This window comes from Oncorhynchus tshawytscha, linkage group LG31, assembly GCF_018296145.1.
Source record: "Oncorhynchus tshawytscha isolate Ot180627B linkage group LG31, Otsh_v2.0, whole genome shotgun sequence".
In the NCBI taxonomy this organism is placed as follows: domain Eukaryota; kingdom Metazoa; phylum Chordata; class Actinopteri; order Salmoniformes; family Salmonidae; genus Oncorhynchus; species Oncorhynchus tshawytscha.
In genome coordinates, this window is record NC_056459.1 from 4,608,353 (window position 1) to 4,636,028 (window position 27,676).

The 27,676-nt window shown below is 44.9% G+C and overlaps 1 protein-coding gene across 1 annotated transcript in view; it reads right to left on the reverse strand.

Moving 5' to 3' along the window:
* LOC112229932 (exostosin-1b) overlaps positions 1-27,676 on the reverse strand; it is a 97,342-nt gene that overhangs the window by 32,782 nt on the left and 36,884 nt on the right. The window lies entirely within an intron of this gene.

Sequence of the window (27,676 nt, forward strand, 5' to 3'; positions counted from 1 at the left end):
GTACAGGCTTCCTTCTTTTCCCTCTGTCAATTAGGTTAGTATTGTGGGGTAACTACAATTTTCAGTCATCCTTCGTTTTCTCCTATCACAGCCATTAAACTCTAACTGTTTTAAAGCCACCATTGGCCTCATGATGAAATCTGAGTGGTTTCCTTCCTCACTCCGGAAACTGAGTTAGGAAGGACGCCTGTACCTTTGTAGTGACTGGATGTATTGATACACCCTCCAAAGTGTAATTTAATAACTTTAGCATGCTCAAAGAGATATTCAATGTCAATTTTTTACATAGCTACCAATAGGTGCCCTTCTTTGTGAGGCATTGGAAAACCTCCCTGGACTGTGGTTAAATCTGTGTTTGAAATGATCTGCTCGACTGAGGGACCTCACAGATAATTGTGGGGGACACAGGAGATGGAGGTAGACGTTCAACAACCATTGTTAAACACAAATTGCACACAGAGTCAGTCCATGCAACTTGTGACTTGCTAAGGAAATGTTTACTCCTGAACTAATTTAGGCTTGCCTTAAAAGGGGTTGAATACTTATTGACTGAAGACATCAGTTGCATTTTTTAAATTATTAATTTGTAAAGGAAAAAAACATTCCACTTTGACATGGGGTGTAGTGTTTAGGCCAGTGACAAAAAAAAGCTCAATTTAATACATTTTAAATTCAGGCTTTAACAACAAAATGTTGTGGGATGTGAATACTTTGTCTACACAGGACGAGCTAAGCTCACCGTACTGAACTGAATAAACTGACAGAAAAGATCACACACCCCAGTATACAGCAAGTCCCTCAGCTCCATCAATCATATCCAGGTACGGACAGAGGACAGACATCTCTCCATTACCAACACACATTTTCCTAGGGTTTCTCACTGCAGTGCCATTCCTCATCTCCCGCTTGCTCCCTCCATCCCACTCCTCTCCAGTGAAGTGTGCCTTATTGCTATTCTAACAGAATGATCAACCCTGCCAGGGGTAATGAGCTGACTGACACCTGCTACCAAGAGGCAAGCTTCTGCTGCGGTGTCTGCTTTAATGTGTGTGTGTATGCATGTGTGCTCCAGAGAGCAGGAGCGGTGTGTACACACCCGAGTGAATTCACACACTCAGGGTGGCAGAGAGAGTAGGTACACAGATGGGAGGATAATATGAAGATGTTTTCCCATTTCACACAGACAGCAGTTTACTGGGGATTTAACCTCTACTAGGCCCAGGAGAAAGAGTCTCTTCTCCCTCTCCTGTCATCGGGAGTCTCTCAATTGCATTTCCTTGATTCCCCTTCTCTCCTCGCCTCTTTCCCAAAACCCATTGGATGAGAAGGTCAGGAGGTCCCTCCACTCTGGCCTTCTCATCCAATTGGTTTTGAGAAAGAGGTGGGGTGAGAAGAGGATGTGTGGGATCAAGGAAATGCATTCGAGATTCTCCCATTGCCTTTGTCCCATTTTCTCTTAATCACATTTATAAAAGCCCCTTTCTCGTCATCGGTTGTCACAAAGTGCTTTTCAACTCTCCTCTATTCCCTTTCTCCTTCCTCTCTCCCTCCCATTATATTTATTTAACCAGGCAAGTCAGTTTAAGAACAAATTCTTATTTACAATGACGGCCTAGGAATGGTGGGTTAACCGCCTTGTTCAAGGGCAGAACAGATTTTTAACCTTGTCAGCTCAGGGATTCGAACCTGCAACCTTTCATTCACTGGCCCAACGCTCTAACCACTAGGCTACCTGCCGCTACTACTGCAGAACTTGCGAGGGAGTGTGAGCGGCCTAAAGACAAGTCCTTCGGGTTTAGGAGGTTAAAAGAGTGGAGGCAGAAAATCATTTCTCATTTAGCACGGTCTAGATGGGGTGGAGGGACCCAGTCATTCTCTCTATCCCTCACCCCATTCATAATGGCATGAGAGTGGAAACACCCAGTATGCAGTGGGATGATGGCCATTTACTGACACTACCAGAAGTGTGTGTGTGTGTTCACATCACATATAGGCTCACCTAAGATGCAGAGGGCAACAGCCAGGGCAAGTCTACTGCTAGGATTCAAAGCACATGCACACACAGCCATTCACTCTCGCCCACACACACACACACACAAGCCAATAACTAATTAGCCAGCGCACCGCACTAGTCAGTCCTGAAACTCCCATATATAACATAGTTATTAGCACATAACATGCATCACACACACACACCTCGGTGGCCAGGAGCTGAGTAGCGGACGACAGCTGCACACCCAAGCATTGGCATTCCATCACCTGCCGATGGAGACAGACGGGGCCGCACACATATTTCTGCACCAGCTGTCTCCCTGTACAGTGCTGCCTCCCCCCGCCCCTCTCTGCCTTAATGCCAGAAAATATCAATGAGACAAACTCTGACCTAAATAGCTGTAGCGTCTCCCTCCCGAGCACATCTGGTTTTTGGGTTAAAGATAAGGTGTGCCCGTGGCATCGGGATATCAGAGCCTGCTCAAAGAAAGCATTTGTAAAGCAAAGCCTCAGAGTAAGGGATGTACTGCACCGTATATATGATTAGTCTGGTTTTAGCTTACAGATGTTGGTCAGTAAACTAACACAGCGACTGTTTGGTTTAAGTTCATTTCTATGCATTTCAATTTGTTGAATGGAGTGGAGTGATGGATCTATAAAAAATAAAGTCCACGCACGTAGCTAAAAGTGAAGGATTAAATTGAATTTCTAGCCGGAGAAAAACTCCCAACACGGTTGTTGAAGTGAAGGATTCAATTGAAGCCTTAGTGTGGAGGAAACTCTGTCTGTAGCTCATTTATGAGCTGAAATGGCACGCTCGCTAGGGTGAAAAACTGCGGTTGAAGCCTTAGCTGGAGTAACGGTTGCATTTCCATTGTCGTTTCCATTCAGTCGCATCTAGGAATCACATTATTATTGTTATGAGTACGGACGTCAAACCACGGGAGAACCAAGGACACAGGTGATTCCTAATGTGAGATTATCGCTCGTGTTCACAGAACAATTGGTTCGTAGAGATTAGGAGCAGGACCTGCAATTGTAACAGAAAACAACTCACAAAAATGGACGACTTGCAGTGTAGCCGTTAGTAATCCACGCATCAATGTACTCATAAGAATGAAAGTGTGCCTTCTATTTTACATGCACTGTATGTAGTTCTGTACCAGTCTATTAAATGTTACGTATGATTTCATTTTTATGTGGTTCTGTCCTTCAGCTGGAATTGTCTAATGTTTTTACTGAGTGGCTACGGATACAGAGTTTTGTGTATCCGAATTTGGCTGCATGCAACTCAGCAGCTAAGAAGAACATGAAAAATTGCCAGACTGCCCTGTTTGTATCCATAGGCACTCAGTGACATTATTAGACACGGGACCCCCTGTGCTCTACGGGACTGGTATCTGTGTTTTGCTACGTTCCACCTCTGGCCAGCCCAACGTTCTAAGCAGTGGTGTACCGCCCTGGTGCCATATATGCTGATATCGTGGTGAGACTCGTGTAGCTCAGGTGGTAGAGCATTGCACTTGCGACGCCAGGGTTGTGGGTTCGACTACCACGGGGGTCCAGTATGAAGATAGTATGAAAATGTATGCACTCACTACTGTAAATTTGTAGTGTAATTGCTATTTCAAAACCAAATTTTAGTCACGTGTCGAATACAACAGGTGTAGACCTTACAGTGAAATGCTTACCTACAAGCCCCTAACCAACAATGCAGTTTAAAAAATACGAATAAGAAATGAAAGGAACAAGTAATTAAAGAGCACGGAGTCAATGTGCAGGGGCACCGGTTTGGAGGTAATCTGTCCATGTAGGTAGAGTTAAAGTGACTATGCATAGATAACAGAGTAGCAGCGGTGTAAAGAGGGTGTGGGGGGAAATAGTCTGGGTAGCCATTTGATTAGATGTTAAGGAGTCTTATGGCTTCAGGGTAGAAGCGGTTTAGAAGCTTCTTGGACATAAGACTTGGTGCTCCGGTAGAGTTTGCCGTGCGGTAGCAGAGGGAACAGCCTATGACTAGGGTGGCTGGAGCCTGACAATTGTTTGGGCCTTCCTCTGACACAGCCTAGTACAGAGGTCCTGGATGGCAGGAAGCTTTGCCCCAGTGACGACCCTCTATAGCGCCTTACGGTTGCCTTAATGCAACTGGTCAGAATGCTCTCGATGGTGCATTCTGGTCAAAATTATTGTTAATTAATATCAGCCCTGGAGTTTCTTTGAAGTATATTTCAACCCCTCAGTCCTTTCGCCACACAAGTTAATCTACAATTGTTGAATGAGTTTCCTGTAAACAATAGATGATATTCCTTCTCTTTTAGCCAGGTAAATACTAACAGTATTTTCTTATTTCACAATTTACAATAAATGAGATAAGCTTCAATTATATTTACAGTACATAATATATGTTCGTAAACTTACCATTAAAAAGTACCATAATGATTGATTGTCGATATAGCAGTACCATGGTATTTGCACTGGTACTGAGTAAACCTCAAATTGTTCTCTACTATTCCACCCATTAAAACCTCCCCCCATCCCAAGTTGGAATGCCGTCCCAGTGACTGGCTTGAAGAAAGAGTTTTCCGGAGGAGCGGGCGGGGGAAGGGTGCGGGCACAATCTCTTTATCCCTTAGCCACGGCCTCAACGTTATGTGTAATGTCATGTTTTATGTAGACCCCAGGAAGAGGAGCTGCAGCTGGAGCCAAATGGTGATCCTAATAAAATACTAGACACAGAGATCCAGCTAGATAAGACAGATCTGCAGCCAGACAGGCAGGCAACTGGCTCTGGTGCCTCTTAACGACAGAGGTTGGAATGCTACAGGTACAAGTTGGTTGTAGATACAGATCTAGGATCAGCTTAGGGGTCACCAGTTTTACATTAGTTAAATTTAATAACCAGTAAGGTGAATTTAACACAAAACTTAAATTTAACGCATCCAGAAGCAAGGACTGCCCAACACTGTTATAATAATGTCCTAAACAGTAATGACAGCTAGTGTCAGATTATGACAACTGACTGATGGGTCCATGTCTGCAGATAATGGTGTAGATTCCACAAGATGCAGAGCTGTACAAGAAGTGAATAAATTGTCACCTTGAGAGAGAGATTATATATAGAGATGATATATAATCTCTTTCTCAAGGTGACAATTTATTCACGTCTTGTAAAGATCTGCATCTTGTGGGGTTCTACCCTCCATCTCTTCTATCACGTCTCCGTGAAAGCCAGAGAGGAGTGGCCCAGACCCGACTTATCCACTGCTTGCCCCTTCAGCCGGCTTGCTGGGGCACTTAGCAGGGTCACTGGTCACTGGCTGAGGGGTACAGTAGAGCCCGCTCTCCTTTCTCCATCCCATTTTCCTTTTCCTCTGTAACAGCAGCAGAGCTTTGTCATCCTGCTGACCTTGAGCTGCTGAGGAAACCCACTGCTGAGCGAACCGAGGAGCCCACAGGCTGTGTGTGTGTAAGAGAGATAGAGAAAGACTATGAGAGAGGGAGAAAAAAAAAAGAACGGGGCAGCATATGAGTAGGCTATTGGTTAAAGGGGCGTCGTGCCTTGAGTGAAAACATTGGTAAATAAAGCCAACGTCGCACAATCCCGAGGAAATATGATTCAGATCAGAGGAACTGAAAATAAACCCTAATTAAATCATTTGTGTGTGTGTGTTTCACAGGTCTGTTGCAATTAGGTGACCTCTCATGCAGACCCACCAAGAACAACTTTCAACAGTTGCCATGGCAACCACCGTTTCGTGCCTCCACTTAGTAAGGAGACTTAATTCCATGAGTTCTGAACTTAATCCAGACGCACAAAAATAAATCACCACAGTTAAAAAAAATAAGTGTTCCCATTTAAAAAACATTTTTTTTTTAAAGAAACTCTTTCCGAAACAAAGATCCTTCCTTAGTCCTCCATTAGCCAGGGAGGGGGGCTTGCCTGGGCAAGATGCCAGCGATGCACTGCCGTCAGGCCTGAAGCAGTATGGGTATCCGACAGACTCTAGCTAGAGCAAACCCTCCCTCCGGGCCCGCTCGTTCTAAAGTGATGAAAACACAAAACCGCAAACATCGATGTTCACCAGAAACACCGAGGAAAGGATCCAATTAAGGACTTTCATGAGGCTGTTGTCACATTAGCCTAAGATATCTCTAGTCTCTCTCCCAGTGTGTGTGCGCGCTGCGTGTGTAATTACCGTGTGTGTGTATGCTGCGTGTGTAATTGCCGTGTGTGTGTGTATGCTGCGTGTGTAATTACCGTGTGTGTGTGTGTGTGTGTGTGCGCGTTGCGTGTGTAATTACCGTGTGTGTGTGTGTATATGCGCTGCGTGCGCGTAAATTGCCCGAAGGGGGCTGGGATGTTTTTTTGTCAGTCTGAAGACACAAAGACGGTGAGGACTGAAGCTGTGTGGCTTAATCGTAACAATGAGAGGGGATGGAAGTAACACCGCAAAATGGAGGATTATGGCCACTGTGATATAGTGTGTCAGGCCTGGGAGCTAGCTGTAAACTCCGGTCAGACCTGGAGACCGTGGGAGGTGTGTGTGTGTGTGTGTGTGTGTGCGCGCCGAGCGAGCGAAAGAGAGCGCGCGCGATAGTGAATTATTAAAAGGCAAATGAGTGATGCAGTCAGAACGTGTGTGCATGTTTGAGAAAGCTAATTAGTATACAGGCTTATAGGTGTAGGAGTGATTAAGACTGAGCATATGGTGTGAGTGCCTGTGAGTGAGGCCGATGTGCTGCATGGTACAGTATGTGACTGATTAAGGCAGGCAGTGTACTTGTGTGCTGTATATCAGGGACACATGTTGGTGTGTGTCTGCATAAGAACGATTATCGGTGTCCATATACGTGTGGCTGTAATAGTGTGTGTGTTTGAGTGTGCATGCGCACACGTCCCCGTAACCATCAACCCTGCTTAGTGCTGGGCGCTTAACCAAAATGTTGGTTATTTTGGGGTATTTAAACTGACCCAAGTCAGATCAATTATTTGAATTCCATTGTGTTGCTTTTTTTCCCTCTCCTGTGAGCTCAATGCGAACATTGCATAGTTTCTCTAGAGACCAATCAGATCCAGCCTGAACTGTGCGATGTAGTAGGGAGTTGTAGTTTCCAACAGGCCAATGTTATACATAGTTTAGGGCATAAAACGCAGTAATTAACTACAATGACCATAATCCATCCACCTTTTCTTTATTTAACTGGACAAGTCAGTTAAAAATACATTATTTACAATGACGGCCTACCCCGGCCAAACCCTAACGACGCTGTGCCAATTGTGCGCCGCCCTGTTGTTCGCCGCCCCAATCACAGATGGTTGTGATACAGCCTGGAATCGAACCAGGGTCTGTAGTGACACCTCTAGCACTGAGATGCAGTGCATTAGACCGCTGCGCCAGTCGGGTGGGTTTCTTTTAACGCCTGCTACAGAGAGAGAAGAATACGAGATGTTGAGGTGATGTAGAGAGCAGCTGTTGCATCGTGAGGTATCTCTACCTAAAAATACATGATCTAAGTGATTGATCGTTGGTATTCAGCAGCCATAAAAGTATGCCTTATTTACCTTGAACTACAAAATAGGGATTTTGTCAGACAGCAGCTCTATAGAGATGAGATGACTTGGAATTAAATCAAAAGTAATCAAATAAAACAAATGTAATGTACACAACTGAAATATTTTATCAAAGCAACGTGAAAGAATTATAGTTAAGTGATAAGCAGTCACTACCATCATGGGACTTTTGTTTTATTCTGTGTTACAGCATTCAACCCAAATAGTTGAAACCGTGATTCAAATTTAAAAAATGAACAGAAACCAAACAGACCTCAAAAAGCACGAAGAGCTCAGCACTGCCCCCTGTACTCCCCACTCATCATCCCCGCGGCTGGATGCCCTGCCCCTGTGGTGTGTGTCCGGCTTTCTCTCCTCCTCGCTCCAGCACGCTCTCCTCCACAACTAATTCATTACCCTAATTAGGCCTCATTATCCAGCTTATGCTAGTTCCAATTAGCATCCTAGCATAACGTAACCCTGAGGTCCGCTTCCCCAAACAAACACACAGGCTGTGTGCAGGGTCCCATGACGGCCGTGAGGTCTGGCTACACACGGGGGAATCCGATTACGCTCACTTACAGTCCAGACTCCAGTAAGTCTTACTCTTTACTTAGCAACTGACTTTCAGAGGTCTCCCTTTCTAAATAGGCAACAAAAAAAACTCCCCTATTATGCCTGTAGGAAGACGCAAGACACTTTGTTCATCAAGTTATAGGGACTACACCTAAGAACCGACCATCAGTGTCAGTCACATCTAACTAAAGCCAAAATATATAAAAATATGTTTAAGTCAGTTGTCTAAACGTCAATTAGCCCATTTTGTTTTTACATTATAATTTTCTAATAAAGTTTGGGTTATTGTCAGTACTCCAGGGAGAAAGTGGAAGATTTCATGAGCAATCTGCAAATGATGATGGCTAGCTAGTTAGTTAGCATTAGCGTGCTGTGACTTGAAGGCTGAGTAACTCCAAACAAGGACTCAAAACCAAAACAGCTACCTCAGGAATGTATCGTCAAGGTCTTAGCTAGCTTAGCTATGCTACCATAAAAAGAAACCTTGAATGTTTAAGCGTAGCTAGGAGGTAGTGAAGTCAGTGACACAGCCCGTATGGCATGCTAACTTCTAAACTGCCAAATGCATCAGTTTCCCACTTATACCTCATACCTCCCCCCAGCATTTCCTCCTAGCCTATCATTCCCCTGTCACATGCGTAAGCCTGAATATTTTACAAATACACCGATAACAGGGGTCCCTCCTGCAGAGATACTAATTCACTGTGACAGCTTTATCCAATGCAATTTTTTCAATTTGCTCTCTCCGTTTTTTCCCCCCCTAGCCGTTTCCCACAGCAAACAGATTGAGGCAATTTTTCAGTTACATTTAGTATCTGCCTAGTGCTCAGAGTCCCCAATGACTATCTCTCCCTCCAGAGGATAAGGGGGAACTTTTAGAGGGACTCTCAACTCCCCCAACACACACTTCAAATCAAAAGTTTATTGGTCACGTACACAGTTTAGCAGATGTTCTAGTGGGTGCAGCAAAATGCTAGCGCCTAACAATGCACGCAGCCACACGCAATAGTCACACAGCACCAAGACAGTTCACATGTAGTCTGACACACACACATACAAACCACTTTACAGTCACTTCGATTTGCTCCCTGTTCGGGGCCCTGAGACACCTCGGAGGTCCAGACCGTCTGCATACACACTGGAGACCAGCTGTGTCTCATACTGCAGTGCACTTCCAGATGGCCCTCACGATGCCGCAGTGTGTGTGTCATGCATGTGTGCGTGCCGTCCGTGTGTGAGTATACGTGTGTGTGTGTGTGTGTGTGTGTGTGTGTGTGTGTGTGTGAGCGTGAGAGACAGCCTTGGATTTAGACAGCACATGCATCGCTGCAGCCTCCTTTTAAACTCAAACATTTGTCAGAGCTGCTGGAATAGATAGAAGGCTAAATATGGCCTCTGCTATCTGCAGCACACTAACCATATAAATATGGAAACACGTGCACACACACACAATGTGCAGAACATGGGTAGCTAGTAAAATCCCAGTGCATATGGCCCTGGTCCCATCTGCCTCTAGCTCCACTCCTCAAGAAAGGTGACTGGAAACCTAATTAACTCAAATAACAATTCCCTTTAAAAGGCTAAAACCACACACTCAGGGCCATATGCATCCCCAGTTACAGCACAGCATGAGATAAAGTACAATAAAACACAGACTCCCAAATAAAAAGATAAATGGGTGAATGAATAAAGATAGCCTGGGTCGGAGTTTGGATGTGGTGGGTGGCTGATCGCTAAAGGTTTCAGGATATGATTCCCTGGCATAAACAGTCACAGTACATTTTAACAGTAGTATTTAGAGTAGCACTCTCTTCAACACATACCAATACAAATAATTCTGTTCTCTCTCTTACACTCCAACCCTAGCAATCATGCTCGGCGTGAGTCCGACATATCCAAAGGTGACGCAGCAAACCCTCACAATGGATGACAGAGGAGAGCTGCACAGGGATAATGTCTGACAGAGTGAGGGTGAATGAGAGCAGAGTGCTGGCTGGCTGTGTGGTGTTTTGAAGGGCCCATTCACTTGCAGTGCCTCCAGGAATCAAAAGGGGTGTGTGTGCGTGCGTGCGTGTGTGTGTGCGCGCGCGTGTGCAGTTGAGAAGCTTACAAAGTACCAAGACACAGGAGCAACATGAATCGTAGAACGAGGGGAGAAAAGACACCAGTATGACAATGGTTCAATTAAAAATGATTCAGAAAAAAAATCGAATTCAATACAAAATGCTCCCACTGTTTTTATAAAGGGCTTAATCCGGATGTGAAAATGTGAGCACTTTCACATATGTCTGAATGAATCATGCATTGAGGGGATTTGTGGGAAAATTAGAGTTATTCTCACAGACCTCAAGCTAGGACTTAGGATTTGACCCTAAGAGAAAGGAGTCATTGTTTCTGTGCATTGTTTCTCGTCTGTTGATGTGACTAATGCCACTAGAGAAGGTGGCCTTTGGCTACAACCAACACATCTTAGTCATATGACTGGCTAGCCGTCTGGTCTCATATGACCCATCTTAGGGCTGAAGCCTGGGTGGAACCTAGGGTCGAGTCAGTGGGGTCAAAGAGCACTCTGGTCACTAGCCCAAAAAACAAAAAGGCAGGGGGTTGTGGTAGTCTTTGAACGGTGTTGTTCGCTTTGTGGCTGTGTGTGTGTGATCTTTCTCTCCCCCCCTCCCTCTTTAAGCCCGAGGTGAGAGCAGTGAGCAGCCCCTGGTGTAGTGGCGCCGTCTGAGACGAGGAGAGCTGTACGGGGAACAGCTGTTCCTGAGCACTCGACGGCGGGGTCAGGGGGAGAAGCGGCCGTGCTGCAGCTGTGTTCTCAGGGCGGCTGAGACCCAGAGGAGAGGGGCTGTTCACAGACAGGGCCAGGAGAGGGTCACACGAGAGACAACAGAGAGATGGCAGATACAAGAAACCCACAGTCCAAAACAGAACAACCCAAACACAAAGTAGCTAAATCGACAGTGAATCTCCCTCACACTCAAGAGATTAGAGTGAAAGATCCATTAGCACACAGGCCAAAATTGCAGTAAAACAACCATGCCCAAAACTAGGCTTACAGGCAGAAACTACAGTGAAAGTCCAGAAAGCAAGTCTACAAAGAAAGACCTTTCATGCAGAAACCTTAGAAAAATAGAGATTATTTGAAGAGAAACACCTTCCGCACAGAAACCACAAAGAAATAGCTTATCCAAAGATAGAAGCCCTTTGACTTCTTTACATGAGTCTAGACTAAAGAAGCGGAAGAACTGTATGTCCGACCTTGTGTCAGACAAACCTACTCAGAACAAGAAATCACTGAACTTCGTCACGCTTCATTTTGTACCCAAGTAATAATTAAGAGGGCGCATTTCAGACTGAACCGACTGTAGATTAAAATCGTCAAATCGCAATAAAAGGATCGGATAGAGAAGGAATGGGTTCAAAATTGAATGAGAAAGTGAGTTTGAATGCGAGCCTTGACTTCCAGCGATGAACCCGCTAAGGCTGAAGAGAGAAGACGGGGGCGGGGAATCATAAGTCAATAATACAGACGACTAAGTAGTCTCCTAGCAACCTGTTTCTGATGGACCACAGCGGCTTACTTTGTCTCACTTGCAGATAGAGGGAGCGTGAGACAGACGGCCCCATCCCAAATCGACCCCGACTCCTAGCCCTTATGATCCAAGAGGATTGGAAAGGAAGGCCTAAGCAATATGGTAATAACTCTTTGCTCTCTGATCTGCTAGGTGGAATTTGTGCATACATTGTATCCCTCTCAGATCTTCTGAAATGCATAGGGGGTAAGGGCTAGGGGTCAAATCGGTATTAAGCAAGAGATGGGAGGACAACTGATGTTTGACATATGCACTACATATGCAATAGACCATCAAATATGGTTGATAAGCACTAAACTAATAGGCCAGAGGTCATGAGACCGTAATAGATTGGGATCTATTGGTCGCATGAATCTACACTCCTGAGGTTGGGTTCCAATCGCACAGATGACTGGAGCATGGTGCCAACACCATCAGAGCTGTGGCTTTGATTCCTGCATGGGGTCGCAACTACTGAATGTGTGCCTGAACCGTAAGTCGTTTTGAATAAGAGCACCAGCTAATTGACCGTATTGTAATTTAAATTCCTGTAGCCGGGTCTATTCCTGTTGCGGTGTCGCATAGGAACCTCCTGGCACCGTGGCTCCTAAACCCAGTAACGGGACAGACTAAAGTCTCCTTCAGGGGCTGTGTCACATTTCAATCAGAACGCCAGAGAGTATTTTTTTCCACGCAGTGTGCAATCAAGCAGAGTTTACCTTTTGAATCTACAACGCAGGGATATTGTTGCCAGAGAGCCATGACTTCAGTCACTAAGAATGCCAACTTCTTCATTTCAAAAAGGGAGACGCTGAAGGTGAGTTGGTCGGGAAAAGAGAGAGAGATGGTCTAAGGGAAGGGGGAGAGAACGAAGCATTAATAGTGGCAATTACGCCGCGACCATCTCTGTTCGCAAGCAGCCCATGCATATTCTCAAACGCTACATATGGATTTCTCTTTGTGGGGTACACACACACACTCAGTCCTATCTTAGACACTCATCTTGAATGCATAATCTAGTCTTTTCCCCTCACTGTGGTGCGGAAGAGTAATCTAGTGCTTTGATCCATCTCAGTGAGGAGCTGTCGACTCCTATCCAACCATGTAATTCCCCCGAATTAGGTGTTTGAGGAGCCGCCATTGTTAGCCAACCCCCCTCTGACAATCGAGACAAATCTGCCTCTGAAAGTCATAACCTCACCAAGGCATTAACTGTCTCCGACTAAGAGTTCAGCAATTTCCGTCGACTAAGTTAGCACAAGCCGCTGGAGAAACAACTCAGAGAGCAAGTAAACCATTGCATCTCATAATAGGCCTGGCTAACTGCTTCGGCTCCAACAGTGACTGTAATTACCATTGTAATAACGGCTAATGGTAATACTAATCATAACAATAGAGCAATGTGAAGAGAAAATGGTGCTTGCAGGCCCAGATGCAGTTTAGGGCAATTAGGCTAAGGAAAATAACTGGGGCCCGGCATCCTTCTGTTGACGCCATCTTATCAGGCCCATCTCTCTGCTTTCACTCACTTGGCTTTGAAGTCAAAAAAGTCAACTCAACACAGCCTCTGATGTCCGAGGATAACTCAGTGAGAACAACTGACACGGAAGTGACCCAGGTGGACAGATGGCTGAGAACAGCAAGCCATGATGACATGACAGCAGAACCTTTAATGGATGGGTAAATGCCAAGGAAAGAAATCCAAGAATGAGTCTTTTACTAAGCATTGTCAGGTTTTCGTAGAATCGTAAGAGTTTCAGCTAAAACGCTAATGATAGGCAATGAAAATGGCAGGTTAAAGGGTATCATCAGTAACGTCACTGCGAGAGCTCGCACCATCCACTTTAAGTAGTGCTCCTATCGAAAAAGGCAGCGCAAGTCCCGGGTGCCCCTCTGTGCAACGCTGACGCATTCCCCTTCAGCTGGAGCAGTTCAAAGGAGTTGAAGAAACCATTTACAGCGCCGAGAAGGCTTCTTCTCCTCCCTCTTTCTATCTAGATCCCCGCTCTCCCTCTCTCTGATTGACCTTGGGTTAAACGCATTTCAAATTAGAGCTCACAGGATCTGCACGCCCCCCTCCCGCTCTGCGAGCTCAAAGCCGAGCCCTCTGGACAGCCATTTCTCATATGCGAGCCAGAGCTTCCAACTGTCAGACCTCTCTACAGGCTTCGCAATCAAACATAACAGGGCCTTGATCGACTTGCCAGGGTTTTCAAGCTGAAGAAGTGTTCCCCGCACACATGCATAACATTGGTATAATACAATACGTGCAGATGTCACACCCACTGCCTCAGAACTTCATACAAGATGGTACATCTCGGGCATTGTAAGCCATAGCTTTGACAAAAAGGTACCTCCATCTTGGAGATTTCCAGTATACAAGCCAGAGACGACACATTTCACATATGGGTCAGTAACACCGCAATGTGCGCTTTAATGTTGCGGCGCCAACATTGAGAATAACCAGCAGCCATGATTAGCAATATACGCTGAGCCATAAAAATAAATATCTAATCCCGAGAAACTGCGAGGTACCCGTGAGTATCACCATTGGACCCCCCCCCCACATCATGACGATTGTAGGTTTTCTAAAGAAAGCCTATGCACATTGCCTACTGTGTGCTTGGATAAAAAGACAACATAGCAGAGACAAACCACCACCGGCACTAAGAATTAAATTGAAAAAAGGAAGATTTAAAAGCAAATGGATAAAAAAAATATATATTTTTTAAACAGTCGGTAACCCCAAAGTGATCTAATTTCCAATGCAACATATGGGGAAATAAAAGGTCAAAGATTTATATTTAGACACTCTGAGTATTTCTTTTTTTTTCTTCCACAGAGCAGCTGAGCTGACAATGAAGTCATGTGGAAATCCTGCACAGAAAAAGGCAGAACCAAGCTTTGGCATAAGCGCTAACGCTCCCGGGGGTCTTTTCTAGGCGTCAGAGTGATTTCATTAGTCTCTTCATGAATATTTGCGTCGGAAACTCTGAGGAAAGTTTCATGGTGAGACTTGGAAGGGAAAAAAAAGATGGATTCTCAATTTGGAACCCCGATCAGATAATAATCACTCCTATAGTTAACAACAAATTGCAAAAAAAATTCTAACACACCACAAGAAGTAGACTCGGGAGAAAGCAGAAGCATAAAGGAAAAAAACAGGCCCTAATTAAAGGCTGAGAAAGCTCTTGGGGTAGCTGCTAGGCCTATTTCCCTTCCACTTTATGCCGCTTTAGGTATTTTCTGCACCCCTCGAGTAGGCACTAAGGAGTAGAAGAACATGATTAATGCTTGTTTCAAGTGAGGCTCCGTTTTTTTTCTGCGGCATTCGCATTCCAACGACGACAAACTCTTAACCTGGCAAATGAGGAGTACGGATTCACCTTTAACAACTCAAAAGGGACGTGGATCTCACTCAGCTCCAGGCGAGGGACGTTTCAACTGATATCCATCAACGGCTGTTACTGTAGCAGCACTGCACTGTCAACAGGGTCAGCCCGCCCATTAGGCAGGATTAGGGTGGAAGATTGACTGGGGCAGCTTTTTCTGAGCTAAACTGGCCAAGAGGCACACCTGCAACAATATATTACACCTAACAAAAATCTGCCCAAAACAATGAAAACTTGTCCATGCTCAACGCGCCTCTCCAGTGTACCGTTGGAGAGACGATGTGCTGCAGCGCCCCCCACCAACACTCAAGAAACCTAACATAAATCATGTAGCCTATAGTAAAAAGAGAAGTAGCCTGTGGTTTTCCTGTAGCCTTTCATCATGCACATCCTTGTCTGCGATCATATAGCCTAAATGGCACTTTATCAAATAAAATGTGATTAAACTTTTCACACACACAAAAGTTGAGTCACTTAGAAATGTCCTCGTTTTCGAAAGATTTTTGTTGTTGTTGCTTTTGTCCATTAAAATAACATCAAATTGATCAGAAATACACTGCAAACATTGTTAATGTTGTAAATGACTATTGTAGCTGGAAACGGCAGATTTTGAATGGAATATCTACATAGACGTACAGAGGCCCATTATCAGCAACCATCACTCCTGTGTTCCAATGGCACATTGTGTTAGCTAATCCAAGTTTATCATTTAAAAAAGGCTAATTGATCATTTTAAAACCGTTTTGCAATTATGCTAGCACAGCTGAAAACTTTGTGCTGACTAAAGAAGCAATAAAACTGGCCTTCTTTAGATTAGTTGAGTATTTGGAGCATCAGGGCGGCAGGGTAGCCTAGTGGTTAGAGCGTTGGACTCACAACCGGAAGGTTGCAAGTTCAAATCCCCGAGCTGAACAGGCAGTTAAGCCACTGTTCCTAGGCCGTCATTGAAAATAAGAATTTGTTCTTAACCGACTTGCCTAGTTAAATAAAGGTAAAATAAATAAAAAATTCAAAGCATTTGTGGGATTGATTACAGGCTCAAAATGTCCAGAAACAAAGAACTTTTCTGAAACTAGTCAGTCTATTCTTGTTCTGAGAAATGAAATCCATGTGAGAAATTGCCAAGAAACTGAAGATCTCGTACAACGCTGTTGAACTCCTCCCTTCACAGAACAGCACAAACTAGCTCTAACCAGAATAGAAAGAGTGGGAGGCCCCGGTGCACAACTGAGCAAGAGGACAAGTACATTAGAGTGTCTAGTTTATGAAACCGATGCCTCAACTGGCAGCTTCATTAAATAGTACCCACAAAACACCGCTGGCCTTCTAGACAGAGTTGAAAAAAAAAGCCATCTCTGACTGGCCAATAAAAATAAAAGATTAAGATGGGCAAAAGAACACAGACACTGGACAGAGGAAGATTGGAAAAAAGTGTTATGGACAGACAAATCTAAGTTTGAGGTGATCTCAACCCTATTGAGGAGCTGTTGTGGGAGCAGCTTGACCATATGGTAAGTAAGAAGTGCCCATCAAGCCAAATCCAACTTGTGTGAGGTCCTTCAGGAAGCATGGGGTGAAATGTTTTCAGATTTCTTAGACAAAAGCAAAGGACACAATTATTATTTATAACCTTGTCAATGTCTTGACTATATTTCCTATTCGTTTTGCAACACAATTCATGTATGTTTTCATGGAAAAGGACATCAGACTTTTGAGTTTGTTTACATATACATACAAAATATCCTAAAAAAAACAGGACATGTAAGGACAATATGGAATGAAATTAGGCTACTTGTGACTGCTGTCCGGGAGTTTCACTCCATGGTCTAAATTGTCATGAATCCGTGATTTCAATTGTAGGCCTATTCATACATTTCTGACAAGCTGGTCATAGCAGAAGAAAAAGAAAAACACTTCTGCATTTCCAACTGTGTAAACACATTGATTCTCATTGCAACTCGGCTCAAAATAACTCCTGATAAAACTTGGGTAGCTGATATGCAGATCTTAAAATAGCCAAAATGATTAGTCTTAAGCCTAGGATAATAAATGCAACTGCCTGCTTCACAAACAGTACAGCATAAAATTGCATTGTGGGCCGACACGGAGGCTACACTATTCTAGTTTTGTGAGGATAGCAGGAGGGCGGACATTTTGGAGTCTCGCCTACGGCGCCAGAACAGCCAGAACCAGGCGAGACTGTCAAAGCACCGTTTGGCTGCTGTCCATTACAAGGAATGTCGTTTTATTTTTTATTACATAGATATTCTCTTGCACACTAGTACCCATGCGGTGTAGGAGAATGAGGGCCGAGAATAAATGATTTCAATGATTCAGTTTTTCCTAGTATGTGGATTGTGGATGCTGGTCTGGACGAAAAATAGGTCAATGCTGATGACGATTTGAATAAAGTTTAGAAGCCATTTCATTCCTCGAACAATAATAATTGAGCTCGACTAGGCATATGGTTTGTATAAGTGAGCGGAGCGTATGTTGTGTGGTGAGGTTTCGTGCGAGTGACTTAAAGCGGTCTGTAAGTAAATAGGCCGAGCTGAACTAAAGTTTCAATTCAGGTGAGCAGGCCACGGAGTTTAACTAGTGTGTGTGTGTGTGTGTGTGTGTAGGCCACAGAGTTTAACTAGTGTGTGTGTGTAGGCCACAGAGTTTAGTTTTGTGCCCGTTCATGTCTGATTATCCGCATCAGTGAGCATTGCTAAAAATTGGACCTAATGATCCCAGTCCGTTTTCACAGACATACTTTCAACATCCCGGTGAGTTGTCCGATTCACGACTCCCAGTGTTTTGACAACAATGACTTTAAATGACCCTTGGCAGATGTCTAACCCGAAATTCCACAAAATGGTAAACAATGTGAGCTCATCTTTAAAAAGGACGTTTAAACTGAGCGACGCCACACTCAGCGGCATTCATTAGAGCAAAATTACCCTTTTCGTTGTAAGAGTCAGTAAAAATCAGCCACACCAGCTAAACTTAATTGGCTCATCACTCTAGCTTAATCCTAGCCACCACGAGCCCCAGTGATGGGTACTCATAGTTAGCCAGCCATGTATATCCCTCATCAAGAGAATAGTGTGCATTCAAGGTCATGCATTACCACCCCGACTGTAGAAAAGTACACATTTTCCTAACTGTGACGATAATAGCCTAAATCATCAGGAAAGCTCACCACTTCTATGAGAAATATGCAAACAATGAGGTTGAACAAAAATGGTCGGGGCATTCGCAAGCAAAGCTCGATTGTTCAATCAATGTCAGATTCAAAAATCCAAGATATCGCCCCTCAAGACCCATAATTCAAAACGGCCATATCAAAGTCTCTCCCTACAAAAGCACCACAGACTCAGACGGGCCCAGCACACCTCTCCACCTCTCTAGCCCTGGGAAGACGGACAGACCCTAAAAGCAGCGTCGTCTGGCTGCTGTCTTGCGAGGCCAGAGAAGAAGCTGTGTATGCTGTTGGCTACTAGGCCACCCCCCCCCGCGCTATAGTATCCTCTCAGATATCCATCAGCCTAGAGGCTCGCTGTTTGACAGACAGAGGGCTCATTCTAAGTCAAAGCCCTTTCTCTGTCACCACACACAACGCTGGCACAGCTCCAAATAAAGGCGGTCTGAGCGGCTTCCCTTGACCCAGAGTCTCCTATGGAGAACATGAAGGCTTTGTAGAGGAGGGACGGCAGGGAGGTGGCAGTCAAGGAGATGGAGGCGAGAGAGGAAATAAAACTAAATCTAGACACCAAAAGACAGAGACACACACGCGCCATAGGGGATATACCGGGTCTGGGGGATCTTTAAAATGACTGTCCACGTTTTGAATTGGCTTTTGAAAAAGGGTGATACGACTGATGTGATTCGATTACTTAATAGGCCTAAGCCCGAGCTACGCATTGATTATTGAAGTGAGGGGGGAAAAACAACTCCAACTGTGATTTGATTATCAATGAGGACCGCTAGCTGGTGGTGGTAATGTAAAGCGATGCTCGGGTTACTCAACATGAACCAATCCTTTAGCCGTGTTGTAAAAAGCGTCTACCTGACAGAAAAGGCGCTCTGCTTCGGTTACTAAAGAGCAGTAGTATATATCCCTAGCTGTGATTTGGTTACTTACTGAGGTGCTCTGGTGTCCCGCGTTCAGCGCTGTCGCTACGGAGAGAAAATATTCACAGGCTTTTTATTCATGAGTCCCTTGAGAGAGGTTACTTATTGGTGAGCACACACCCTATCAGAAGAGCACTCCATCACACACACGGCTGCAGAGGGGAGCAGTTGAGAGCCTTCGTACGTGTTGGCTATGTACCCAGGACATACATGATGACTCCTCTTCAGCTGGCTAATACTGTGTTAATGCACACATCTGTGTGAACTCGGTGCTTGGAGAGTGAAGGGCAAACACTCTCCCTTTGAGCTAATTTTCTGTCTCAAGAAGATAAGTGTGACATTCTGGCTCGTTGGTTGTAGAGGCGGAGGTGAAATGAATGCTTGGTTTCGTCGACGCGTAAAGCACTAAATGCCAAGTACGCAGGTTTTAACAGGGGAAAAAAATGACATCAAAACATACTCTTCCTCAGCAAGGAACACAAACAATTGTACGTGAAATATAGGCTCCGTTAATTAAGCCATTAAGTCGTCTCGCTACTACTCGACTACTGCCCTCAAACCTTCCAGAGACGACGGAGCAAGTAACGCTTGAACTCTTGTCTCATCTCCATACTTTTCAAACTGGGCCTAGTCACTTACAATTAAGATTATTGGGCTGACGCCAAGACAGTGTGGCCTAGTGCCGTGTAGTGGGACAGACCGACGACAACTCAACAATGCTCGACTGACAGGAGTTGACAAGCGCACTCCCCTCAGCAACACACACAGGAACTGCTGACACTGGAGTCGGGAGGAGGATTGCGCTCCTCATACGGATAACTATGGCAAGCCGCAAACATCAAACGGAGTGTAGACTCTTCCTGAGACTCAAATGGCGATAACTGGCAGAGCAAACAGTGCTTTAAAATGTTACTGTGCATAGCAAATTTGAGCTGGCAATATTAAAACGCTCGAGGCGCGTGTTACAGTTTGGAAGAGAAGACAGAAGTGTTAGCGCACTGCACACTCATACTTTGCCACATTCCCCCTTTAGTCTTTCAAAGTAAAAAATAATCATAATTTTTAAAAGGACTTCACGGCACTCGACTACCAAAACAGTCTTCACTTGACGCTAACACACACTAACCTAGGTCTACAAGGCAGGTATTTCCCAGCTAGTAGGGCAAACAACCTGTGGAATAATTGTAGCGCACAGCTGAGGGTGAACATAACAAAAGTAAAAGCAGGAGCGTACAGCTCTTAGCCAGGTCTCCGAACGACACTACACCTTTGCCACTTTGTCTGATGAGTTCAAAGAGCTCATGGTAATAGCCTGTCTCAAACGTCCTCCAAACCATAAATCTTTCCAAGCAAGAAAAATGGGAAAGCAATCAGGTGGCAAGAGGGGTGTGTGTGGGTATAAGAAAAATAACATGTGAACCTACAGTTGAAGTCAGAAGTTTACATACTTCTAGGTTGGAGTCATTAAAACCCGTTTATCAACCACTCCACACATGTCTTGTTAACAAACTATAGTTTTGGCAAGTTGGTTAGGACATCTACTTTGTGCATGACACAATAACTTTCTCCAACAATTGTTTACAGACAGATTTCAATTGGAGGTGTACCTGTGGATGTATTTCAAGGCCTACCTTCAAACTCAGTGCCTCTTTGCTTGACATCATGGGGAAATCAAAAGAAAATCAGCCAAGACCTCAGATTTTATTTTTGTAGACCTCCACAAGTCTGGTTCATCCCTGGGAGCAATTTCTAAAACGCCTGAAGGTACCACGTTCATCTGTACAAACAATAGTACACAATTATAACCACCATGGGACTTGGCAGCCGTCATACAGCTCAGGAATGAGACGCGTCTGGTCTCCTAGAGATTAATGTACTTTGGTGCGAAAAGTACAAATCAATCCCAGAACAGCAGCAAAAGACCTTGTGAAGATGCTGGAGTTAACTGGTACCAAAGTATCTGTATACACAGTAAAACGAGTCCTATAAATCGACATAACCTGAAAGGCCGCTCAGCAAGGAAGAAGCCAGTGCCCCAAAACCACCATAAAAAAGACAGACTACGGTTTGCAACTTTTGGAGAAATGTCTTCTGGGCTGATGAAACAAAAATATAACTGTTTGGCCATAAACATTCTAATTATGTTTGGAGGAAAAAGGGGGAGGCTTGCAAGTCGAAGAACACCATCCCAACCGTGAAGTACGGGGGTGGCAGCATCATGTTGTGGGGGTGCTTTGCTGCAGGAGGGTCTGGTGCACTTCACAAAATAGATGGCATCATGAGGAGAGAAAATTATGTGGATATATTGAAGCAACATCAAGACAGTCAGGAAGGTAAAGCTTGGTCGCAAATGGGTCTTCCAAATGGACAATGACCGCAAGCATACTTCCAAAATTGTGGCAAAATGGCTTAAGGACAACAAAGTCAAGGTATGTGAGTGGCCATCACAAAGCCCTGACTTCAATCCTATAGAAAATTTGTGGGCAGAACTGAAAAAGCATGTGCGAGCAAGGAGGCCTACAAACCTGCCTCAGTTACACTAGCACTGTCAGGAGGAATGGGCCAAAATTCACCCAACTTATTGTGGGAAGCTTTTGACCCAAGTTAAATAATTTAAAGGCAATGCTATCAAATACACTCAAATAGTATGTAAACTTCTGACCCACTGGGAATGCGACGAAAGAATTAGAAGCTGAAATAAATCTCTACTATTATTATTATTATTATTAAGTAACGTGGTGAACCTAACTGACTGATGACAGGGAATTTTTACTAGGATTCAAAATGTCAGGAATGGTGAAAAACTGAGTTTAAATGCATTTGTCTACGGTGTATGTAAGCATCCAACTTCAACTGTATATGTGTGTGCCAGTGAGAGAAAGCTACAGTGTGTGTGTGTGTGTTGTGTTGTGCATTGATTCCCACCATCACTTAATATGATTAAAGAGTCAGACACAATAAAAAACGTTCCCCCTTTTCTTAAAGTAATCAAAGCATTATGGAGGGCGGCCTGGGAGGGATACAAACTTTTTGGCTGGAGCCGGAATGAGCGAGGCGCAGGCAGCCAAGCTTTGGGCTTCGGCGCGGACCCTCCAGGGGCAAATCAATGCTGCATTTCTGTGTGGGCGTCTGAATCGATCGGCCCTCTCGTTTTTTACTTTCCTGACTCTCCCTCATCTCACTCCTCCGTTTCGTCATTCAAGGAACGATCAAGTATCGCCTTAGATCTGCTGAGCCACGTTGGGTCGTTTACAGAAAACACTCATGGTTCTGGGTCCTTAGCATGCATATTAGGCTGTGTGTGTGTGTGCGCCACCACCGTCACACACACACTCAGGCAGTGATTGACAAAGACGAAAGGCCTAATCAAAAAGCACAAAGCCGCCCAGTGTCCAGAGTTTCCTTCAACCATCATTCCCATAACAGCACGTCAGACCTGCCGACCAGCCTGCTTCCACACTGAGGAAGAATGCATTAAGAACAGAAAAGGAGGGAAAGAGATGAGGGTTGAGAATACGATATTATCTGCTCACCAATGTTGTCGGCTGATATATTGGCCTTTTTGACGCAATATCAGTGTCGGGCCGACAACTACACTGATAACCAATAAAGAAAATGGAAAGAAAATAATCATCTCCATCTCCCCAATATGTCCAGGTCAGTGGAGGCTGCCGAGGGGAGGACGGCTCATAATAATGGCTGGAACGGAGCAAATGGAATGGCATCAAACACTTAGAAACGAGGTGGTCGATACCATTCCACTGACTCCGCTCCAGCCTATACCACAAGCCCGTCCTCCCCAATTAACGTGCCACCAACCCCGTGTGGTCAGGGTGCCCTGTCTCTTTCAGGGGCACAGCGACCTAAATAATTCCCATGGCGGGGACGGGAAAACAGAGGAGACCGTCAACTGTCTATGAAGAGCAGACAAAAAACACAACAGGAGGCGGAAATAAAAACAGAGAAGAGGAGACGAGAAAAGAGACATTTTGCTCTCCAACCAGCTGGATCTCCATTTTTCACCTCAGAAACGTGTGGAGACCCACTGGGATGTAAAATGCCCTTCTGATTAGTTAGTATGTAAATGTGAACATTACTCCATTTACCCGCATCAGTTATTTTGAACAAGTAGGGTCAATAATGCATGCGTGTGTGTTATGCATTTTGTATGCTTTCAAATAGATTTGTATGTTAATTCACCCCCCTCTGTGTGCAGATCATTAACATGTAATAACTCCGCCCACACAGTCCCCTCCATAGAAACACCGCTGCCCACATATTGTCTTATGCACTCACACATAAAAACACACAAATCTGCCTAGTACAGGAACGCCGACGCACACATTTTCCTGCTGCATTCCCACACCAGGAATTTCCCCAGTAAATCTCAAGAGCATCACTTCAACCAGGACAACAAATGCTTTCAAAAGCAATTCATTTCAACCTGTCCGAAAAGGCAAAAAACAATGGAATGTTTTAATAATGCTGTGAATTATTCATTCCATGACCTCAGAATGACCCCGAAAACTCAGTACCGCTAGTCAACTTTCATCTACAGAGACCACTTATCCACAAGGCTGCTGGTTGGGCTCCTCTAGGCCAGAAAAATAGTCACTTAAAAAAAAAAAAAAAATCTTTAATCTGAGGAGATCATGCCTCGCTCCTTGGTGGAGAGGATGAAAGTGGCCTTTTATTCGGGCAACTGAAAGGGCGTCTTGAGAGGCGTGACAGTGGGCCTGTGACAGCGGCCCTGGCCAAGCCTGCTTGTTTACATGTCCGCTGGGGCGCCATTGACAGTCTGAGCATGCTCGCCGCCCCGCAGATGGAGGGTTCTCACGCTGCCGCCCCACGCTCCCCCCACCAAAGCCTCTCACACAACACCCCCAAACACACACCAAGAAAAAACATCTCTTAGCATAGCACAAATCCATTTTGACAGAGAACAAGCTTGATTAGTGTTGACTTCAACAGTGAATAGCCCATCTCTAATTCAACCCTTAGGTCTACGCCAGTAAGCAGCTCGGTTACAAATCCACAACACTCGTCGGGGCATAACATTCAAATGCTAGCTAGCTAGCTGCTGTGGCATTCCACAAATCACAGCCAGCCTTCCTCTTCACGTTCTAAGCAGCATGCAGACACCACCAGAGGGTTGCTGGGGAAAAAAACAATTAGGCCAGCCAAATCAGCAGGCGGGCCTTGTCGCGACAGCCCAGTCCTGACAGAGGTGACCCGTCCATACCCCCGACCTGCAGTTTTTTCCCCCCCCAGTGCCGCTCCGCTCGCCCCCCAGGGGGCGTACATCAAACCCTCCCCTGCCAAAGGTCAAACACAGGGGTACCAGACAGCAGAGAGAGAAAACAGAGTGAGAGAAAGAAAAAAAAAGAGCGAGGGAACAAGCAAGAGAAAACAAAAAACACAGAGCGAGCGAGAGAAGAGCAAGGAAAAGAAATTAACAGAGATATGTCCCGTTGATAGTCCCCTTCACCAGCCGCCACTGTTCCAGTCTCTGTGTTTTTGATGGGTCTGTGAGAGGTAGTACACCACAACATGTGCGATTAGGAGTGTTGGAGTGAAGAGGTTGGGGACAAATGTGACGGGTACATGCGGACAATGCCGTCTGTCCGGCACGGACGAAGGGACACGTGGACGAGTGAACGCGGGAGGGTGTAGGGGAGAGGCTTCTTTTCGGAAATGACATGCCGTCTTAGTCAGCAGAAGCGGCGTTTGCATACAGTGCACATCACGTGGTTCGATGAGAAGGTTGAATATTTTTTTTAAAAGTCACAATGTGAAGGAAGTGGGATATTCTACAGTCGTCTACTTATCCAGCAACGCTCAGCATGACAATTGTGTTCAATGTCATGGGGAACTAAAGAGCAGGGGTTTCTCAACTTTTTTTTCACTCAGGCCCCACTTCCAGCATTGGGGAACATCCAGAGTGTGTGCCCCATCTTTTTCTATGGGCACATGCATTGTTCATGACACAAACTTGTTGTCGGAGAGAAAATGTTGCGGGTTTTAAAGCTCATTTCCCACAATTCCACACGTTGCCAAGACGTGAAGAGGCAATCTTGCAGTTAAATCATTTTGCCATGTCTAATGTGTATTCATGTGATATTTGAGTGTTTCAAACAAAAATCTATGGGCTAAAAACAAACAAAAAAAACATTCGCTGGCATCGACTAGTTGATCTGGACATTTCAGAACAGTTCTAAATAACTCTAAGGTCAACAATGACAAGATGAACTCATGATGCACTACCCAATTTTGAAAATTGCACCTTGTGCATTGTACTATTACAACTTTCAAGAGTAAGTTGAAAGACTTGAGTTAAAAATATATTGTTTATTTTTGGTTGGGGGGGCTGATGTAGAGCACTCAAATAAAAACAACCTACGCCTCACATTGAAGGGCACTTAACAAAAATCCAATGTCTGACACCCCCTTCAAAGCAAGAGAACTACGACAAGGGAAAGTCCCTGTGGTGTGTGAAAACAGGAAGAAACCTAGAGAAAAAAAACTAGCATGCTAGATCAGAAGGTCATAAATGTGGGCTCCAGAACTTATCAGATAGAATGTAATAAGCAGAGAGAAAAAAACTGCTCTGGCTAGCTGCTCTGGTTTCCTCTCTTTCGAGGATATGTGTGTGTGTGTGTGTGTGTGTGTGTGTACGTGTGTGGTGTATTGTGCGAGTGTGTCGTGAGCGGGCAGCCACACGTCTAACGCTCGTTTGGCATTTTCTCTGAGAGAGGAGGAAGCCCAGAAACCAGGCCGTGAGCCGCTCTCTGTCAGAGAAGAAGAAAGAGGGACTTGACTGGCTGAGGTGTTGGCTTTAGGGCACAGTCCCAGTTGACCAAAGACTGCAGCGCGAGGCTGTGTGGCCAAAGGGATGGGACTTTAAAAAATCTCAAGACTCCGAGCCCTTGGTCCCAGCCTCCTGTTCCACACACACACCAGAATATTTCCAGAGTGATGGAATCGCTCTGAGCAAGAGCGGTTTGTCGGTTAAGGCTACCCATAAATCCCTGCGCTGTTGGGAGCAGCTGTGCAGAGCAGTGAACTCGATACAACTCCCAGTCTCCCTCTCTCCTTTAAGGCTTCGTCAAATGCCATGGAACCAGGTGCTATGCAGGTAGAATATTGGAGTACATTCAGACTTAATTGAAGCGTTAACTGTTTTTAATAGGGGTAAATAGAGAATTCCTAAGGCCAAACGTTTTTTTTGATCCTTGGAGGATTCAACGGTCGTTATTGTGTTCAGAAAATGCTAGTGAACTGATCCCATTCAAATGTAAACTAGGTTGTCAGTTCCCATGAACAGTATGTCAGTGTGGGTGTTTGCGTAGAGAAAGGTTGCCCTTCCTTACCCATATTCAGGACCAGGCGTCGGCTGAAATGTACAGGAGGGGACATGCAAAACAGAGTTTTGTACAAACGGCAACAGACACCCAAAAAGAATGTAGGACGGTTCGATTACTCACATTCTCCCCCCTCCCCCCCAAGTACTGGAGTACTCAATCGGGGGAAAAAAGCCATCTTAAGAACAAGGGCGGCAGTAGAAAAAAAAGGTGCAACAATAGTGCGCATACCTACAGTGCATTCGGGAAAGTATTCAGACATCTTGACTTCAGCCTTATTCTAAAATGGATTACATAGTTCCCCCCCCCCTCCTAAATCTACACACAATACCCCATAATGACAAATCAAAAGCAGGTAAAAAATAATGTGCAAATGTATAAAAAATTTAGTTGAAATTGGACAATTTCACAAGTAATCAGATCCTTTACTCAGTACTTTGTTGAAGCACCTTAGGCAGCGATTACAGCCAAGTCTTTTTGGGTATGACGCTACAAGCTTGACACACCTGTATTTGAGGAGTTTCTCCCATTCTTCTCTGCAGATCCTCAAAAGCTCTTTCAGGTTGGATGGGGAGCGTCACCGCACAAACATTTTGAGTTCTCTCCAGATATGTTAGATCGGGGTAAAGTCCGGACTCCGGCTCTGACTCAAGGACATTCAGAGAACCCACTCATGCATCGTCTTGGCTGTGTGCTTAGGGTCGTTGTCCTGTTGGAAGGTAAACCTGAGCCCCAGTCGGAGCGCTCTGGAGCAGGTTTTCACCAAGGACCTCTCTGTACTTTGCTCTGTTGATCTTTCCCTCGATCCTGAATAGTCTCCCAGTCCCTGCAGCTGAAAAACATCCACACAGCATGATGCGGCCACCACCATGCTTCACCGTTGGGATGGTGCCAGGTTTCCTCCAGACGTGACGCTTGGCATTCAGGGCAAAAAGTTCAATCTTGGTTTCATCAGACCAGAGAATCTTTTTCCTCATGGTCTGAGAGTCTTTAGATGCCTTTTGGCAAACTCAAAGTGGGCTGTCATGTGCCTTTTACTCCATTTCAGAATAAGGCTGTAACGCGACAAAATGTGAAAAAGTCATAGGGTCTGAATACATCCCGACGCCT